Source organism: Neolamprologus multifasciatus, chromosome 15 (genome assembly GCF_963576455.1).
Source record: "Neolamprologus multifasciatus chromosome 15, fNeoMul1.2, whole genome shotgun sequence".
Lineage (NCBI taxonomy): Eukaryota > Metazoa > Chordata > Actinopteri > Cichliformes > Cichlidae > Neolamprologus > Neolamprologus multifasciatus.
In genome coordinates, this window is record NC_140453.1 from 2,781,562 (window position 1) to 2,801,940 (window position 20,379).

A 20,379-nucleotide genomic window follows, 5' to 3' on the forward strand; every position below is an offset into this window, starting at 1 on the left:
AGTTGGTGAAATGTGATTGGCTCATTAGATATGAGATTTAACGAGTTGAACAGATAGGTATACCTAACGAAACATCTGGTGAGTGTAAGTACTTCTCTTAGGTAAAACAAAATAATTAGTATGACCAGTTTTACAATGTTACAACGACCTCCATGAACTAAACCGACGTCAGTCGTGATAACACCCCCTGTAATTGTTCCTGAAACAAAAGGTAGGGTGGAGACTGTGACGCACACACACACCTGACCTCATACGGGACACCTGAACCGCATTCGCTGTTTTCTTTCCATCAGGCACAAAAACATCTTGATTAGGGTCAGAAAAAGGTTTGAGTTTGAGTTTAATTGCATCCGCTGAACAGAAGAAGTTTAATTTTAAAGGTTCATGTAGTTCATTTACATGTATTTACATGCAGCACTTAGACAGTTTTTGAAGGGTTGTTTAACATTAAAACAAACACATCATAATTACAGCTTGCACAAAACAATGTATTAAGCTGCTTTCTGGGGGAGGACAGTCTCTCAACTCTCTTTAGTGTTAGCATGGCAACAATGGCTAATTAGCCCTGAGCCCAACCTGCAACCACAACAGCTTTCTGGAAAGCAGCAGATAAATTAAAATCCTGAACTGATAATAGCTGTACATGAAGATGATCAGCAACAGTATTACAGCTCATCATTAAAGCGGCCATAAACATCTGCACAAAATCTCAAGGCAATCTTTCCAGTTTTTAAGATTTTCAGTGGTGGAGATAGAAGAACTAGGCAATACCACGTTCGTTAATACCGTCTGTCTGTCTGGTTTTATCCAGCTCTGGTGTATCCTAGAATGCTTGTATTCAGTTTGTTAGTGTGCAAAATCTAAATCTTGCTTTTATAATAACAGATTGGATTTATACAGCGCTTTTCAAGGCACCCAAAGCGCTTTACAATGCCACTATTCCTTCACTCTCGCATTCACACACTGGTGAAGGCAGCTACGGTTGTAGCCACAGCTGCCCTGGGGCAGATTGACAGAAGCGAGGCTGCCATATCGCGCCATTGGTCCCTCTGGCCAACACCAGTAGGCAGTAGGGTAAAGTGTCTTGCCCAAGGACACAACGACCAGGACAGAGAGCCCGGGGATCGAACCGGCGACCTTCCGGTTACAGATGCGCTTCCCAACCCTTCCTTGAATAGAGCCAAATAACATAAGAATAGAGACAAATCGCTATCGCTGCGCACACCTGTACCTTACACATAACAGCAGACCCCAACTTTCAACTGCTGGCACTGCTGTTCTGATCCTGGCAACTCCCGACTAATTTTCTCCAATAAAATCATTTTGTTATCTTCTCGTCTATTTCAATATGAACACATTCTCACCATTGCCTAGTGCTGATGTACACTCTGTTAGAGCAAGTGTGTCAACTTAATAAATTCCATCTGAATGTATGTGGTTGTCAGCATTAGTTGGTCTTGAAGCACAAACACTTTAAGGGCAGCAGAGATTATCGCTCAGGGATATTTGTCGGCTGAGTCATGCTAACTGCAGCACTCAATAGAACCTCACCTCAAATAGCATTCCCTCCCAGGTGCACGACTGTGGTGTAACGAATTTGGCTGCGTACGTGCGCCCTAAGCTGTGTGTTTCTACTCTGTGTGGCAAATAGCTTCCATGCATGGAAAACTGCTTAAATATATGAAGCTCGTGATTTTTAAAAATAGACGGAGAGAGAAAGACCACATTTGATGAACAAACAAACGGAAAGCAAGACAAAGAGGAAGGCAGCGATAGGGAAATTAAAAAGAAAACATCCCCAAGATAAAAACAAAAAACAGAGGGGAGAGGTGTCAGCAACACAAGAGTCCCTATCCCATCTGGAAAAGCAAAGATGAATGACACAGGCTAAATGAAATGCCACTCTGGGTAATGGGGAACGAGCCAGCATCGGGAAAGCAGGTCACTTGAATTGCAGGGGATGTTCTTGAGAGGCTTTGCCCTCAGGCATTGTGCATTCAAGCTTCCTCCTCAGCAGTCAATAATATTAGCTTTAACACAAACACACACACACAAAGGCAGTGCAGCAGCCGCTGGAGGCTTCTCGTGTAAAAATCTGAATGTAATTTTTGCAGGTGACAGGCGAGCGAGCACAAACTAAACTTCGCCTGCTGTTCTTTCATGCTTTTGTCTCACTTCCCTGCTTATTTCAGCGATTACAGAAACAGCAGCCGCCGCACCGTTAATTACCGAGGTGACTAGCGTCTCCTGCGTGATATTCCCGTTGCCTCTCTGCATTCGTGGGTTCGGGTTTTCTGACCTCCTCTTGTATTTTTTTTTCTGCTCTGTCTTTCTGTTGCACTTTTCCCTTCCTCCCACTCTTCCCCTCCCCCCTCCCCGTCCTTCTCCATCCCTGCCTGACCTGGATTATACATTTTTTCAGCTCCCTGAGCTGAACAATACGCTCCAGCGTATTAGCATGCAGCCCAGCCAAAAGAAAAAAAGATGAAATCCTGCTCAGGCTCCGCCTCTCTGTATCTGTCCCCTTTCCTCTCCTCTCCTTTCCTGCGGCCTTAGCCTTCCATCTTATGATGCCTGACTCTCATGTGTGCTTTCTGGTCACTCTCCATTTTGTCCCTTTCTCTTCATCCACGAGGCCTCCATCCAATCATATCCACCCTTTCCACTCTTCTCACCATCTTAAACTCCCTCGTCTCCTTCCTTTTCTCGAACCCTTTTTCTTTTTCCTTACATCTGCTGCATAAGTCTCCATTACTCCCTACTCCCCCCCCCAATCCTTTTACTTTCTATTCCTTCCTCATTCCCTCACTGCTGTCCACACTTCACTAACCCTGGAGTGCTTGAAAGAGGGGGAGAAACACGCTTCATTTAATGACAATAATTAATTCTCCTTCTCCCGATCTTAATGAGCCAAATCAGTCACAAGACCGAAAAAAAAGAAAAGACAGAGAGCGAGAGAGAGAGAGAGGGGGTAGGAAAAGAAATGAGGGAGTGACAGAACGAGACAAGTGCCTCTCATCCTTAATGCCTGTAAACGCAGCTCTGACTGCCACCCGTGGCTCAGCTTCACTTACAAAGCATCCCTCACACTCTGTCAGAGCCAGCTTACTCGTGCTCACCTGGCGATCACATATCACTCACTGAAGTCGAATGCGAATTACAATACTTCAATGCAGGTTATTTGAAAGGCTGGACTATTTTTCTTAGGGCTCATGAGTTACACCTTCAAACTGTGAGTCTTCCTCAGCTGTAGAAAGCCTGCGACAGTAGTCCATTTATTCTCTTTTGTTCTTAATAGGGGCGATCGTGGCTCAAGAGTTGGGAGTTTGCCTTGTAATCGGAAGGTTGCCGGTTCGAGCCCCGGCTTGGACAGTCTCGGTCGTTGTGTCCTTGGGCAAGACACTTCACCTGTTGCCTACTGGTGGTGGTCAGAGGGCCCGGTGGCGCCAGTGTCTGGCAGCCTCGCCTCTGTCAGTGCGCCCCAGGGTGGCTGTGGCTACAATGTAGCTGCCATCACCAGTGTGTGAATGTGTGTGTGAATGGGTGGATGACTGGATATGTAAAGCGCTTTGGGGTCCTTAGGGACTAGTAAAGCGCTATATAAATACAGGCCATTTACCATTTAATAAACACATTTCTTGCGTGTCCTCACTCCTCTGATGATAACGGACTATCCAATGGTAAGTTCAGAACTGCACTTGTTATGAATCACCGCCTTTATTTTTCCCTCCCTATATCCTAAGCACTATCAGATGTTTAGGGTGCACAGCACATCATCTTTAACACTGCAGGTTACATGACTGACCAGTGAGGGATCATGTATTTCGCCAACAGTCGGTGACACATGTGTAAGTGGACATGAGCAACCATACTGTGTAGGGCTTTACAGCGCTATATCCTCCCGTCAAACAGCCTTACTGTATGGTTTAACTGTAGCTGTTGTGACTCCTAACCTGAATGCTGTCTTTAAATAGGGAAGGCAGGGGGGGATTTCCAGGTCAGAGACAATCTTAGCCAGAGGCAGTGTGGTCTCTCCATCATCCAAACCGCTTTACCGCGTAGCCAACAGCTTAAAGTATAAGGGTGATTGTTTCATTTCTTTAATTGAATCAGATCATAAGCCCCAACTGCAGATCGGGGCTTCGTTTTGCTAATAACATTTAAGAACAAAATGATTCTTAAGCCTCTGAGGTCTAAGTTTTAGAGGTTTCCCAAAGGCTGCTGAGAAAACTCTTTCACTGTATATTTCATTCCATGTTTTTATTATTTTTGTTGAATTCAAACTCTGTCGTGTTTATCTGGAACTTGAATCGTTCTTGGTAAAATGACATTTAAGAAAAACAATATTAACATAACTATGTTGACATGAACGCAAACAATTTATCAAAGCAAAATTGATCTGTCAGTTTCTCTTGTCTTACCTCTACCACCTACTCCCTAACCTGACACTGCGCAATAAGAATATTTGATGTTTTTATATTATGTCCCTACCCTCACCTATGGTCACGAGCTGTGGGTAGTGAAGGAAAGTACAAGATCACATATACAAGCAGAAATGAGCTTCCTCTGAAGGGCTCAGAGTAGAGCTGCTGCTCTTCCACATCGAAAGGAGCCATTTGAGGTGGTTCAGGCATTGGATAAGGATGTGTTCTGGGCATGTCCCACTGGGAGGAGGCCCCGTGGCATGACAGCGTCTCCAATGCTGGAGAAATTATATCGCTCGGCTGGACTGGGGATGCCTCGTGTTCCCCTGGACAAGCTGGAGGAGGTGGCTGGGGAAAAGGAGGTCTGGGTTTCTCTGCTTAGGCTGCTGCCCCCGCAACCCGGCCTCGTATAATCGGAAGAAGGTGGATGGATGAATGGAATATTTTTATAGTTAGGGTCATCACAAATGATGTCCATGCCATTCGTCCTACTGCAGCTTGCATAGGTCCCCAGGGGCCCTGATCTGGACAAGCAGTTAAGAAAACTGTTGGACACTGTGGGCAGACAGAAGCCCAGTCTGATCAAAGTGTTTAGTAGGAGTGCAACAATTTTCTGTGATGCTGCAAAATTTTGAGCCAATATAGATGTTTGAAATACCAAATTATCTAACGGCTGCCAACCAAAAGCAATGTTGATTTCACCCGTTTCATTTTTTCTTTTGTTTTGTTGATGCTGTGCAAGAGAAGCAAAGACATGTACATTAATTTCTGCTCTTTTCATGAGTCTTCATGAATGTGTTATCAAAAACAGAATTCCCAAAACAGCCTTTACATGAACGTTTTTCATTATCATGTGTATCGTGTTCGTGGTATCAAAGTATGTTTTCAAACTTGCACATAAAGATCGGCCCCCTATTGAGAGCATCTCAAAGGATTTGAGGGTAAAGATCTGTCCGCCTCATGATCAGTAATCCTGCAACAGTCTATAGATTCCTCTTTAGTCTTCAGAAATCGTTAATCCTCAGAAAGGACGGCATGACATTGAGGCAGAGGAACACAGTCACCGCTGTCTGAACTATGTCGCAGTTAGAGAAGAACTTATGGATGTGAAGTAGAAGGGTACCCAGTACAGGATAAGAGATTACACTTTCAAAAACATCACAAGTCATGTGCACTCGAGCTGATGGTGATGATAAATGTGACGTTGTGTCATTGAAATGTTGTTGTTGAGTAAGATGCGGCCACGGAAAGGTTAAGTAGCAGTGAAATCAATTTAATTACCCCGCCTGTCCAGCTTCCCCTACAAAACACTAACCGTACAATTAATAGACAGGAATTGACAGATGGATTAGTGCTTTAAACAGACAGAGATTATTCCTCTGAGCAACTGTGTTCCAAGGAGAGGAAAGGAGAGCGCCAACTCCACATAGATCCTAACGTTCCCTTTGGCTGTTTCGACGAGGGAGACGCTGAGCGAAAAACCTCAGTGTGCTCTGAGGGAGAGGGATACATAAGAAAGGTAAGGTTTGACTGCAGTATTACATCACTACATTCATTGTCGTACCGCCTTGTCTCTTCACTGACATTTCCAACTGTGAAGCAAGGTATCCAGGGTCAGAAATGATGTCTCACTGCCACAGCTGACCCGTAACATTGCTTGAAAGGCAGTGGTTATGTTGGTGAGCTAGCGAGACAAAAACACAGCGGCCCAAACAATAGCGGGAGGTCACCTTGATACAGCTGCCTGCCGGAGACAGTACTCGAATGAGGAGAAAATGACTCAATTACCACCAGGCACAGAGCGGAGAACTGGGGAGAGGGGGGCAGGAACGGACAGATACAGGCAAACTGAAAGTGTGGCGACAAAACAAAAATTCAGTGGTCATTGTGTTTTAAAGCTCCCACGTCTGATTATATGAATACGGTAATGCAATGTCAAAATTTTTTGAAGTGTTTGTTTTGGACTTTTGAAGCAGCAATTTAAGCAGCAAAAAAAGAACATTTCAATTAAACGTAATTGAAACAGCTGAATTCATACCATCACTCTGCATTTAATGAAACTGTGTTGTCAGTTTTGCAAAGGTACTCAGCTTTTAAAAGGCTCCGTTATTTTTACTTTGCTCCAATTGGGGAAATGCCAAAGTGTATATATATATATATATATATATAAAACACCCAGCACGCCCCTGCGGGCGGTTTATCCTTCAAGCTCGGTCCTCTACCAGAGGCCTGGGAGCTTGAGGGTCCTGCAGTATCTTAGCTGTTCCCAGGACTGCGCTCTTCTGGACAGAGATCTCCGATGTTATTCCCGGGATCTGCTGGAGCCGCTCGCCTAGCTTGGGAGTCACCGCACCTAGTGCTCCGATTACCACGGGGACCACCGTCACCTTCACCCTCCACATCCTCTCCAGCTCTTCTCTGAGCCCTTGGTATTTCTCCAGCTTCTCGTGTTCCTTCTTCCTGATGTTGCTGTCATTCGGAACCGCTACATCGATCACTACGGCCGTCTTCTTCTGTTTGTCTACCACCACTATGTCCGGTTGGTTAGCCACCACCACTTTGTCCGTCTGTATCTGGAAGTCCCACAGGATCTTAGCTCGGTCATTTTCCACCACCCTTGGGGGCGTCTCCCATTTCAACCTCGGGACTTCCAGGTTATACTCGGCACAGATGTTCCTGTACACTATGCCGGCCACTTGGTTATGGCGTTCCATGTGTGCCCTGCCTGCTAGCATCTTGCACCCTGCTGTTATGTGCTGGATTGTCTCTGGGGCATCTTTACACAGCCTGCACCTGGGATCTTGCCTGGTGTGACAGACCCCAACCTCTATGGATCTTGTGCTCAGAGCTTGTTCTTGTGCTGCCATGATTACTGCCTCTGTGCTGTCTTTCAGTCCAGCTTTGTCCAGCCACTGGTAGGATTTCTGGATATCAGCCACCTCCTCTATCTGCCGGTGGTACATACGGTGCAGGGGCCTGTCCTTCCATGATGGTTCCTCGCCTTCCTCCTCTTTCTTGGGTTTCTGCTGCCTGAGGTATTCACTGAGCACGCTGTCAGTTGGGGCCATCTTCGTGATGTATTCGTGGATGTTCGTTGTCTCATCCTGGACTGTGGTGCTGACACTCACCAGTCCCCGGCCTCCTTCCTTCCGCTTAGCGTACAGCCTCAGGGTGCTGGACTTGGGGTGAAACCCTCCATGCATGGTCAGGAGCTTCCTGGTCTTGATGTCAGTGGCTTCTATCTCCTCCTTTATCCACCTTATTATCCCAGCCAGGTACCTGATCACGGGCAGGGCGTAGGTGTTGATAGCCCAGATCTTGTTCTTACCGTTCAGCTGACTCCTCAGGACTTGCCTGACCCTCTGCAGGTGCTTGGTGGTTGCAGCTTTTCTAGCGACCTCTTCATGATTCCCATTTGCCTGTGGGATCTCCAGGTACTTGTAACTTCTCGGATGAGAGGTGAAACGTCTTCAAGCAACTTAAAGAAGTCCAGACGCTTTTCTTTGCAAGCTCCTTTGACTACAATGACCTGGATGACTGAGAACCTTCACAGACATACTTGTAACTTGTAACATATATATATATATATACACATAATTTGATTGACCTTAGTGTAGCCACTTAAATTCATCCATTGAACTGCTTTTCCAGTCAAAGACACCAGTTTACGGTCAAGAGCGGGAATCTGTTGTCAAGCAGCTTCTGTTCCTCCTCAAGCCCCAAACAGGGAACATCTGACAGGCGTCAAGCTGAACTGACAGCTTCGTCCCTTATATTGCCAGAGGTCTCCTATTTCTATCCACTGTGGAAAACAAGGATTTTCAGAAAATTTGGAACGGGGTGAGACGCGGCTTAAACGTTTGCACCAGAAAAAGCCTTGAGCTAGAGATCATCCCTCTACAAACTGTAAAAAAATAATCTGAGGAGTGGGTATTTGTGTGGCTGCTGATCTATGGTGAAACACATTCATGAGATCAGTGCTTTGCATTGCAGGCTAAGAGTTGTCGTTGTGATTGTGTGTTACGCCGTGAGCCGATGCATACAGCTCAGACTGTGAAACCTACTAGAAAATCCTTGAAAGTTTGACCTTTTTTATCTGAGATGTTGCAGAGAAAATAAGGCACACCTTTATGTCAAGCAGACTAAATAATGCATTATTCACACTCCTTCCAAAACATTCTATTGATGCCTTCAGCTGATTCACAACTTTGCTTCTGGAAAGTCAACTAGCCGAGAGAAAACAGGGATCACGTGAGGCCAGTTATTGTCAGACTGCTCTGACTTCCAGTATATTTCGGGAATTGATTTTCAAGTTCCTCTGCTTACATACATTATATGGAGCTCTAAATGGCCTTGGACCACTTTATATTACAAACTGCACTCCCACACAGTCCCATGATGATCGTCTACATACTTCTCACTCACTCTTCCGCTTAGGTAAGTTAGGAATGCAGCTTTCATCAAATATTCCTAGCGAGAGTCAAACACCATTCCAACAGTCATTAAGGAGGCAAATCAGCTGCCCAGTTGAGACAACTTTTAAAGCACACACATATGTGCATTCTTTCTCTATTCAATGTGAAGACATTCACCTTTTCCACTTTACAGGACAGCATTAATATTGAAAGGGATACAGGGAAAGTCGAGAAGGGATCCAAAGCTAAAAGTGTAACTGCTGCACATCAAATAACTAAGTTTCCCAACTTTTTGCACAAATTAGCTACAACCCTGTGGATTAAACGGAGGCCTTCCACTAAAAGGCTCCATCAATTTGGAAACGCTTTGAAAGAATGTTTCAAAGTGAGATCTTGACAGACAACCCATTAGTAACCAAGGGCTGAAAGTCAGAGCTTCACAAGCCCTTTAAAGATGACGCTACACAATACTTGGTTAAATCACACCAAGCTTTGTCAGTGCCAAAGGTCAGTGAGGACGGTGATTTCCCCTTCATGTCAAGGATTTGGAGGGCACATGTAGAAATACGCTGGCTTCCTATTTGCAACATTTGGCCGCCAACATGCCTAATATGTTTGCGTTGCTGTCTGGAAGGCCCATTCTGACCATATTTGCATGACTGCTGGACCCTTCTGCTGGGACTTATTCGGCTGGTAGCTCAGGTGGTAAGGGACAGCTGTTTTGGTGTCGCTTAAAAACATTTTGCCCTTCAATGCACCGCAACCAGGTTCACAATGGCATGATGGTACACACCAAAGATCAGGTGGTTTGCATTGAAATCCATCTTCTGTTTAGCTTTTAAAGCCATAGCATAAAAATACATGTTAGGGCATTGTATTTACTTTCCACGGACAAGGAGGAGACACAAATTCCTCAGAGGGTTGCATCAAGAAAAAAAAACAACAACAAAAAACCCACAAATCGAACATAGAGATCTGTCCACTGTGGCAACTGAAAGAAGAATGTATGCATTGTGTTATATGTCCTTTTTTGAATTATAAAAGCACTGATGCAGAAACAGAAGAGCAAAAAGAGATGAGTGCAATTCATAAAAAGCTTTATAGTGCCCCTCCCCATATCTTTACCACTCAAAAATTAGCCCTTGACAGTCTCCCAGTAGAGTTCGTGGCATGTAGGCCAGTTTATATATTAAGCTTTTGCTGTGCCTGAGGCCAGCCAGCCTTTAGCTGCAGCCAGCTCCACTGCATCTGCCCACAAACATACAAAAATGAACATGTGTACACACACACACACACACACACCCAAGTATGGGAAAATTTATCAGCTTGGAGACCTGGGGATGTAAGTACAGTACGTGTGTGTGTGTGTTTATCAGAGTGAATGTTAGAGAAGCCTGCTGAACTGGGACTTTTTAGGGACAAACACTGAGTAGCTAAATCTGTGTGCATGTGTTTCTGTGTGTGTGCATATCCGAGCCATGTTCTTGGCATTCAGTCATTACTGTGCACACACACTCGTCATGTTACAGTGTCGTGGTAATGCAGCCCTGAGGCACACAGGAGACCCGAGGCAGTCCATCATCCACACTTTTAGATCATATGTAAGGCTTAGTACGTGTAAATGCTTTGTAATAACTTACAACAAATCCTAGACTATTAATATTAGGTCTTTTTCTTAATAGTGAACAATTTTTTTTAATCTAGGTATTTACATGACTTATATTTTCCAATTCTTACTGAACCTCTACCCTGTGTTTAGTCCCTGACAAGTACTGAGCTACAGTGGAGCTCACACTGGCCCAAAGCCATAGCTGTGGCCCCATTCTGCCAGGAAAACCAATTACTTAGTGTTTCAAAGCCCTCTGAGTACCCGAAAGGGGCCCATCATTTAACTATGAGACACTCCGACTTCACCCACTGCCGGCCTTTCAGAGCTGGGTCATCCCGCCACAGATACACAGTGAAAAAAATCATCTGTTTGTACCTGTTATCTGAGCTTCACATGACACATTCATATGAAGCACATCAGCACCTTAATGGAAAGCAAGGCATCTATCTTTCATGCGGAAATATATAAATATAAAATGTTACCAAATCATGCCAGAAAGTTGCAGTGCGCTTTCTTTTTTTTTCTTATTCATTTTTAACCAGCGGCAGACAGTGAGTCAGCGGCTAACAGTGACCTCTCAGCACCACCGATGGGGTAAGCTTTCTGCGGCTCAGTGTCTTCTTACTATCATCACTCACGTGCCAACAGGTAAGCTCTCGCAAATAAACACTGCTGCACCCGCACGCTTATGCCCGCTCTACCACACACACACACACACACACACCAGGTCTGCTGTAGCAGACATGAGGTCATACATGACTTAATTTAGATTTAAGTTGCTATTCTTGGTTTATGCTGTGACGTATCTCTTTCTGCAGAGCACCTTTAAAAGACACCGTGTGCAGACTACTCGTTTTCACTCCAGTGTACTCAATATGCTCGCTCTTTGTCTGTCTCGCTCTGTCTGTCTCTGCAGGATAAGTTAATAAGCCTAATGAGAATACAGACTGAAGGGAAGAGATGAAAAGACACAAAGGGAAGGAGAAAAGGGGGAAGCAATCAGATGTGGCTCTGCCCGGCCCTTGGCAATGACAAAGTGGAGCAATTATGCATGAAGGCTGTGACATTGACTGTGGCATCACCTCTTCTGCTGATCTGTTAAAAAGCAAACAAACTCTATAATTCAGCGAGGCGCTCGCTCAGTCATACATACGCATAAGCAGACGTCTCTCTGCCTAGCATGTTCAAGGACATAGATGATCATACTTTGACAAGTTAACACGTCTGTGCACACGTCATTCATCACTGAATGGTGTGAACATTCCACAGCGTAGGTCAGAGGAAGGTCAGAGCTGTTCTCCAGTGCCTCACCCAGCAGGTCTGTTAGAGACAAGTATTCCCTTCATGAGTCCATCACCTACTTTTAGCCTCTAATGTCTCTGTAGACACACGCACACACAGCTTTAACAAAACACACGCCTACAGACCCATCTTCCTCCATGACTACCCCACTCTTGCCCCACTCAGTTGCATAGTGATGCTGTTATGCTTTAAAGAGTTATCGATCACTCACAAGAACGAGCTCTGCTGTTTACACTCATGAACTCACAGAGCTACTCCAGCATCGTCACATGTATCTATAGAGCCATCCGGCAGTGTCAAAGGTGAGGAAATAACAATCGTGGAGCAACAGTAGCACTGACTACATGTAAGGAGAAAGCATGATTGTTACATTAGGAGTAAGCCTGTGGGTGAACCTTTAGTTGAAGTTGTTCTGACAGGCCGTAAGCACCAGTAGTATTCAGTAGTGTGTTTACCAGTGAGGCTATAACCAACCCTTTTTATTTCATTTCACTACAAGAACAGGACATAAATAAAAGCACGCAGGCGATGGGGCTGTTATAACAGCATAGAAATGTTTTTCTGTACATTCAAGAAACGATTCTGTGTCCTCAATCATTTTTAATAAAATGCAGTGAAAATATCACATCAAGGATTTATCTTTTCAAGTAATTAGTAATTAGGAAAAATATGCTTGGTATAAACTGAATATATACCAATTGTGGAAATTTCACAGATTTCTTATCTGTACTTATGTAACAAAAATTGCACGAAAAAATAACATTTAAAAAAATAAAAGTTTAGTATAAAATTTGCAAAGAAAAGCGTCTGGACTTCTTTAAGTTGCTTGAAGACGTTTCACCTCTCATCCGAGAAGCTTCTTCAGTTCTAAGGTCAAATGGTGGAGAGTCCCAGATTTAAACCTAGTGGGAGTTTCCCCCCACAGAGGGACAAAAGGACCCCCTGATGATCCTCTAATCGCCTGAGCCAAGGTGTGAAACTGGGTGTGGGTCCCAATCAGTCAGAGTTTCGGGTGAGTTCATTGTGAAACCTGGCCCCACCTTATCATGCGAATTCCTGAGGTCAGATGGCCCAGGATGTGAGTGGGCGTTAAGGCGTCTGGGAAGGGATCTCAAAACTGGATGATATAGATGGGACCCACACCCAGTTTCACACCTTGGCTCAGGCAATTAGAGGATCATCAGGGGGTCCTTTTGTCCCTCCGTGGGGGGAAACTCCCACTAGGTTTATATCTGGGACTCTCCACCATTTGACCTTAGAACTGAAGAAGCTTCTCGGATGAAGGTGAAACGTCTTCAAGCAACTTAAAGAAGTCCAGACGCTTTTCTTTGCAAGCTCCTTTGACTACGATGACCTGGATGACTGAGAACCTTCACAGACATTTAGTATAAACTGGTTTGGAAATGTCCAGTAAAGCACGCACATGCATAAAGGTACAGGCACACCTACACATTACAGCTAACTGAGCTGTTTGGGCATGAAGCTCCCGGCACACAGTTTCTGTGCTGATGTTTGTAACTCTGCAGATATTAAAGCAGCAGAGCGATGGTGACTTTTCCTTTTACAATCAGTCGGCCCCAGGGCAGCTGTGGCTACAACTGTAGCTTGCCTCCACCAGTGTGTGAATGTGTGTGTGAATAGGTGGATGACTGGGTGTGTAAAGCGCTTTGGGGTCCCTAGGGGGGACTAGTAAAAGCGCTATACAAATACAGGCCATAATGCAAACTTCCACTTTGCATTAATGCCACTTAAAGCTGATTGCAGAATATGTAGGAGGAAACAAATGTCACCACTTAACTTGTTAAAACGGTGACATCCTGTGATAACATCACGCTCAAACCCTTTTTTTCACCAATGTTTGTAAAAGCAGAGTGCATGACTGGGAGCTTTATTTTACACACCTACGTAGATAGGACTAAAACGAACTGAATTCTAAGATTAACAAGTGCGGCCATGCACATTTGGTCCAATAATGTAAAAAAACAGATTATACTTTAAAGTCTATTAAAGTTAAATCGAACCCTTTAACGTAATATTCACTTACACTATTCACGTATCCATTACTTTGCTTCAAATTGAATGTGCTCAGCCTCGAGAGAAAAGATTGCTTAAATGGCCAAATAGCTTTGGTCTCGATTATGTGCTTTTATTTTTTAATAAGGTTGAATATGTTCCTGAACCAGCTGGACTGGAGTTTTTAAGCTAGTGTTACTCAAGCAGAACAAAAGAGTGTATTTGTTAGAGACTACTTTCAGCCATGTGTCTGAAACACTAGAGTGTGTTTACGATACAAGAAAAGGACATGTCACTGTGCAACTGTGTGGCTCAGGTGGCGTAGTTTTAATAGCTGCTGCATAACAATGAAACTCTGGCACAGAGAAATCCAATTTAAGCTCCAATTAAGCTTTGGCTACATCGTTGAATCTTGATGAACTTGCTGGTTTGGGATTTGTTTTTTTCTAGAAGTTGTTCATTGCAAGAGGCACACAAAATATTATTACACTTATTCTTTAAACACACTGCAGCCCCCTTCGATTTCCACTGAAAACAAGTGAAAAAGAATTTCATCAAATACCTGAACAGAGAGCAGCACCTGCTCCCAAGAAAGAAAAAGGAAATATGCGAAACAGTAAATCTCATTAAGAAGTAAAATATAATTCAATATTTATATTAATCACCCCCAAACTGTGCTTTTAATGAATGTTATAGTGCGATCTGAAATTAGAAAGAATCCCCAGCGTGTCATCTCTCACATAAAAAGAAGCCCACAAAGACCCACACCTGTTTAAACATGTTCCAGTAACTGTCAGCTCAGCAAATTTCCATGTAACTGATCAGCCAATTACCAGAGCGATTATTGCCTCTTACAGATCTGTCACGCCGCGCGAGCGCAGGGCAGCGGAGATCAATAAGATGTGTTCGTCCGAGCAGCACGCGCTTTTCTGAAAGGGAAGATGATGCTCAAATGGGATCAAATGCGTCTGCGAGTCTCTTTGAGGACCCCGAGTCAGACGCTGAGGCAATCGGGGTTAATGGGTGCGCTGCGGCGCTTTGAGATTCGCCTACGAGAACATGCAAGTTGAATCCATTATCTGCTCAGCGACATTCAAACGGAAAAAAAATGAGAAAAGATGAAAGAGTGAAAGGATGTTGTGTTTACTTAAGGCTCGGGGCAGGATCAGAGCTAGGACGAGACGGGATTGGGAACAGGTAGTGCAGTGGAAACGGGAAAGAGTGGCAGGGGGAGATAGGGGAGTGTTGCAAACTGGTGCTGAACTTTAGCTAAACTGGAAAAGTAACAGTTTTTAAAGTGGGAGATCACGGAAATAGATTTTTAAAGAATGAGATGGATGATTTAATTGCTATTTTCACACTTTATAAAAAAAAAAAAAAAAAAGAGGTGATGAAGAAAAAGACGGGGTGGAACGAGAGACGCGTGTGGGGGTGAAAAACACAAAGTGAACTGATGAGTGTTTGACAGCCGAACAAGAGGAATTGTGGAGGTGGGTGTGTGACTAATGAGTGAGGGTGAAAGAGTGACAAGAGAATGAGCGGGAGAAAAGGGACGCGGAGATGAAAGCGAGGACAGACAAAAGGAGGAACTGCGGAGGTGAACGGAGCACCGGGAAGGGAGAGAAGACAGCGAAATCCGAAGAAAAAGTAAGAAAAATCCTTCAGAGACAGGAGAAGCTGAAGCAGCTGAACTGTAAGAAATAAATAAAGACCAGAGCCTCGCAGTCGAGTCCTCCTAGTACATTTGTTGTGACAGCACTAGGGCTGCAGCTACCACTGAGGACACTGAAGTCATGCTCGCTGTATTTTTTAGAAATTCGAATGCATCAATGATAGTGAGGGAGTTCATGTCCTTTGGTTAAAATTTGATGCACATGCTGGATTTTAATCTCAGGATAGGTTCGACGTGACAATCTATCAAAATAGAAAATAGCAGTTAAGTGATGAATCTAACAGTATTTTGTAAAATCAAGTTTATAGCCTGTGAAAGGTTACAGATTTGTATTTCCCAACATGCATACTAAAGTACACAGATGATTTAAAAAAAAAGAAACTACCCTCCTAATATAGTGCCCAAAATAAATAAACAAATAAAGAAACACTTTTTAATCAGAGTAATGCATCAATCAGTTCCACTTCTGGGATATTGATCTTGTCCGTTAAGTAGCAGAGACGAAATTATGCAAGTGCAGTAGAGGGCCAACAATGAGACAACTCCCAAAACAATAATGGTTTTACAGGTGGAGGCAACTGACATTTTTCCCTACTTCTCCTTTCTGACTGTTTCTTCACTAGATTTGCATTTGGTAGGGTCAATGTCAGTACTAGTAGCATGAGGTGATTCCTGGACCAGAGGTTGCACAGATAGTCCAACTCCTCCAGGATGGCACAACATTACCAGAAGGTTTGCTGTGTCTCCCAGCACAATCTCAATCTGTTACTCTAAGAGAGCTGGACAGGGCTGTAACCCATCAGCAGGGCCGGCATCTGCTCCACTGTGCAAGGAGGAACAGGTTAAGTACTGCCAGAGGTACAAAATAACCTCCAGCAGGCCACTTTTCACAGATGAGAGCAGGTTACCCTGAGACCATGTGACAGACATGAAAGGGTCTCGAGAAGCTGCTATGCTGTCTGTAACATCGTTCAGCCTACTGGAATACTCCAAGAAACATGCCACATTCACCCACTCACACAAGAACAGTCCTGTATGCTTTCTAATATCTAACGTTCATATTCTGATGGAGAGCACCTTGGGGTTAATAGAATATTTGGCACGAAGGCTAGGAGGCGCCAGGGATTGAACCACCAACCTTCCAATCAGTAGATGACCTGATCTATATCCTGAGCTACAGCCACCCCAGACCAGTTTGGTGGTGGGTCAGTGATGGTCTGAGGAGGCTTATCCATGGAGGGACACACAGACCTCTAAGGCCTCGGCAAAGGTACCCAGACTACCTTTAGTTATCAGGATCAAATCCTTGGACCCATTGTCAGAGCATAAGCTGCTGCAGTGTGTCCTGGGTTCCTCCTAGTGCATGACAATGTCCAGATTCATTGCCCCAACAATGAATGAAACATTGGGACAATGTTGGGACGAATGTTGTTAGGCATAAAAACAAGCATGTGGGGGCCCAACAAAATATTGAGTACAATTTTGAGTTGCTGCAGGTAAACTGGGCTAGCTCGCTACATTATTTGTCCAATTTGATTTTCCAAGTGTATTGAATTCAGCCCTCTGTATCATTTCCATCCTTCCGGAATCCTTCCATTCCCAACACACAACCGAGGCCATATCAGTAAAGACATGCAGCATTATTTTTTTTCCCATTGATATCTGATGTGGTTTTAAAATATTCATTATATTTTTTTTCAGCAATACAAATGTGACTTACTTACGTACTTACTTAGGTGTGCCCATGCGAGAAAAACAGCTCAGACCTCTGGGCACCAGAACTTGGTCTGGTTGTTTAACTGGATTGGAAACTGTGCAGCTGGGAGGGCAGGCAGACAGCCTGGGCTCTCTGTCATGTTCCTAGAGTTGTTCTGCAGCGTAGCTGTGTCAAACTAACAGCATCATAATGCCAGACTACAGCACAACACTGCATCGCAACAAGATGATTTATGTTGTTCACATCACCCATCAGAATTTGGAATGTTTCAGCTGATATATAGAATAGAATAAAATAGAATAGAACAGAATTCAACTTTTTTGTCATTGCACATGCACAAGTACAAGGCAACAAAATGCAGTGTGCATCTATCCAGAAGTGCTTTAGCCATGATATAGATATATTACAGAAATGGGTCTGTTATAGGTATGAGGGTACAAAAATAGGTCTATTATGGGTATGTTACAATGTACACAGTATGAAGGTATGTTATGAATATGCTATAACTATAAGTATGTACAGGCTGTAGTGGGTATACAAGCTTTGTACAGGCTATGAACAGGATATAAATATAAAACTATACAGAAATATGCAAGTTATAAACAGTTGTAAACAGTTGTAGAATTATAATTATCGTATTGTACAGAATTACTGTTTATACAGAATTATTAAGTAGTGCAGTTAAGATAAGGGAAATATGTGGCTACTTTCTACAGAGGCTATATAAAGTGCTAGTGGTTGTGGGTGTGTATGTTCAGTCCATGTGTTTAACGTGGGTCAGATGTCAGGAGGCAGAGTTCAGGAGTCTGACAGCTGTGGGGAAGAAGCTGTTCTGGTACCTGGTGGTCTTAGTCTGGAGGCTCCTGTAGCGCCTCCCAGAGGGCAGGAGGGTGAAGAGTCCATGTGATGGGTGACTGGGGTCTTTGATGACTTTCCCAGCCCCTTTCAGACACCGCTTCCTGTAGATGTCATGTATGGCAGGAAGTGGTGCTCTGGCGATGCGCTGGGCAGTTTTCACGACCCTCTGCAACGCCTTCCGAGGCAGAGCAGTTTCCATACCAGACTGTTATACAGTTGGTCAGGATGCTCTCGATGGTGCAGCGATAGAAGTTCACCAGGATGTCTGTGGACAGGTGGTTCTTCCTCAGAGTCCTCAGGAAGAAGAGGCGCTGGTGAGCCTTCTTGACCAGCTTGGAGCAGTTGCTTGTCCAGATGAGATCCTCGGAGATGTGGACTCCCAGGAACTTTAAGCTGCTCACGCGCTCCACAGCCGTCCCCTTAATGTGGATGGGTGGATGTGGGTCAGCATTCCTCCTGTAGTCCACGATGAGCTCCTTGGTCTTCTCGGTGTTGAGCAGCAGGTTGTTTGTCTCGTACCACTCAGCCAGACGATCCACCTCCTCCCTGTAGGCGGCCTCATCGTTGTAATTGAGGCCAATCACCGTGGTGTCATCTGCAAACTTAATGATGGTGTTGGAACCATCGGTAGGTCTGCAGTCGTGGGTGAAGAGGGAGTAGAGGAAAGGGCTCATCACACAGCCTTGTGGTACACCGGTGTTCATCGTGATTGTAGATGAGCAGTGGTTATCCAGCCGGACATGTTGGGGCCGGTTGGTCAGGAAGTCCAGTAACCATTTTACACATGAGGGAACTGGTGCCCAGGTCTGTCAGTTTCCTGATGAGTTGTGAGGGGTGGATTGTATTGAACGCTGAACTGAAGTCTATAAACAGCATTCTGGCATAGGTGTTGTTGTTGTCCAGGTGTGAGAGGACAGAGTGCAGTGCGATGGAGACTGCATCCTTAAACATATATGTGTATATGTTTAAGTTTATACATTTATAAGTCAAAGCATTTTGTTAGCTCCTAGATTTGAATCTGGAAATGTCTCGCAAAGCTTTATGTACTCTATTTTGGTTGACATTTGCAATATTTTGAGATTTGACAGTCCTCCGGAAATAGCTACCATTCCTCTAAAATATATATTTTTAGATTGTACTTCAGAAAAGGCTATGAAACAACCTTTAGACTTTTAGTAAATAGCATGGAATTAGCTGAATAAATAAATAGCAAAAGAAAAATGTAAGTAACACATAGTCAAAGGAGCTTGCAAAGAAAATGCCTTCTTTAAGTTGCTTGAAGTCCAGACGCTTTTCTTTGCAAGCTCCTTTGACTACAATGACCTGGATGACTGAGAACCTTCACAGACATAAGTAACACATGCAAACAGGTTGTGAGCACTGAAGATTTTCTGGCGTCCTACCCACAGCCCCGCTGATGGTGCAGTTTCCAGCAGCAGCAACATCCAACCAAAAAGTACACTGATGTGTTTAAATGCAGTAAAGCAGTCAGTGTGTGTAGTCAGCGTACATAAAAGGACAAAAAAAATTACATAAACTTAACGTGTAACCAAATATTTTTTCTCTCTCCCGAAGCCAACCAGCATAGGACGTGACTGCACACACACACACACACACACACACACGAGCACACAGCGAGTGCAGTACTGGGAGCTGATCAACGCTTGATTATCTTCCCCCCAGTGCAGCACACCCTAAGCAGAATCAAATCAGATGACTTCATTAGCATATCATCTGCATAATGGCTCAACCAGAGCAAGGGCATTTGCCTGCTACATGGCTTCTACCATGTCTCATTCTGAAGGGGGGGGGGGGGGTAGTGGTGGTGGAGGGTTAGAGATCCTCTTTCATTTCTGTTCTAACTAAGCATATGCTGGACGTCTTTGTTGAGTCACGTGGCTCCTTTAGACATCTCAACAGCCCGGTTAATTGAGGGCATGATTATAAAAGAAAAATGTGACTGAAGATAATTTCTCTGCATTGTGCACAATCTCTGGAGTTACTGTATAGCCAATTATCGTCGTCTCGGAGGCAAATTAAACACGTGGGCACGGATGTTTGCGCAGCCAATATTAACTGCCTGAGTTTTTCTGTTTCTCTTGGAATCCGCTTACGTAACAAACCGGTGGTATGGTTAATCGAATCAACTGGAATTTGCTTATTTTGTCACAGAAAAGGGGTGAGCAGGGCGTCACCGGTGTCGTGTATTTTGTTTCAGTCACACTGGCCTAAAAAGACATCGGATATTATCAAGACTCTCAGAATATTCATTGTCTCCAGATGGTGTCACTTTAAAGGTTTTTATTCTTAATCTAAAATAACTATGCCCTTGGTTAGTATAAAAAATTGTTCTTTCATTTCACCTTTTT

The 20,379-nt window shown here is 44.1% G+C and overlaps 1 protein-coding gene and 1 long non-coding RNA gene across 2 annotated transcripts in view; one reads left to right on the plus strand and one right to left on the minus strand.

Annotated features, from left to right (window-relative positions):
- Nucleotides 1-20,379, minus strand: part of nrxn3b (neurexin 3b) — a 358,949-nt gene that overhangs the window by 309,845 nt on the left and 28,725 nt on the right.
- The window catches only part of LOC146501287 (uncharacterized), a 157,185-nt gene that overhangs the window by 133,925 nt on the left and 2,881 nt on the right, over nt 1-20,379 (plus strand). The gene's annotated exons all lie outside the window — the stretch shown is intronic.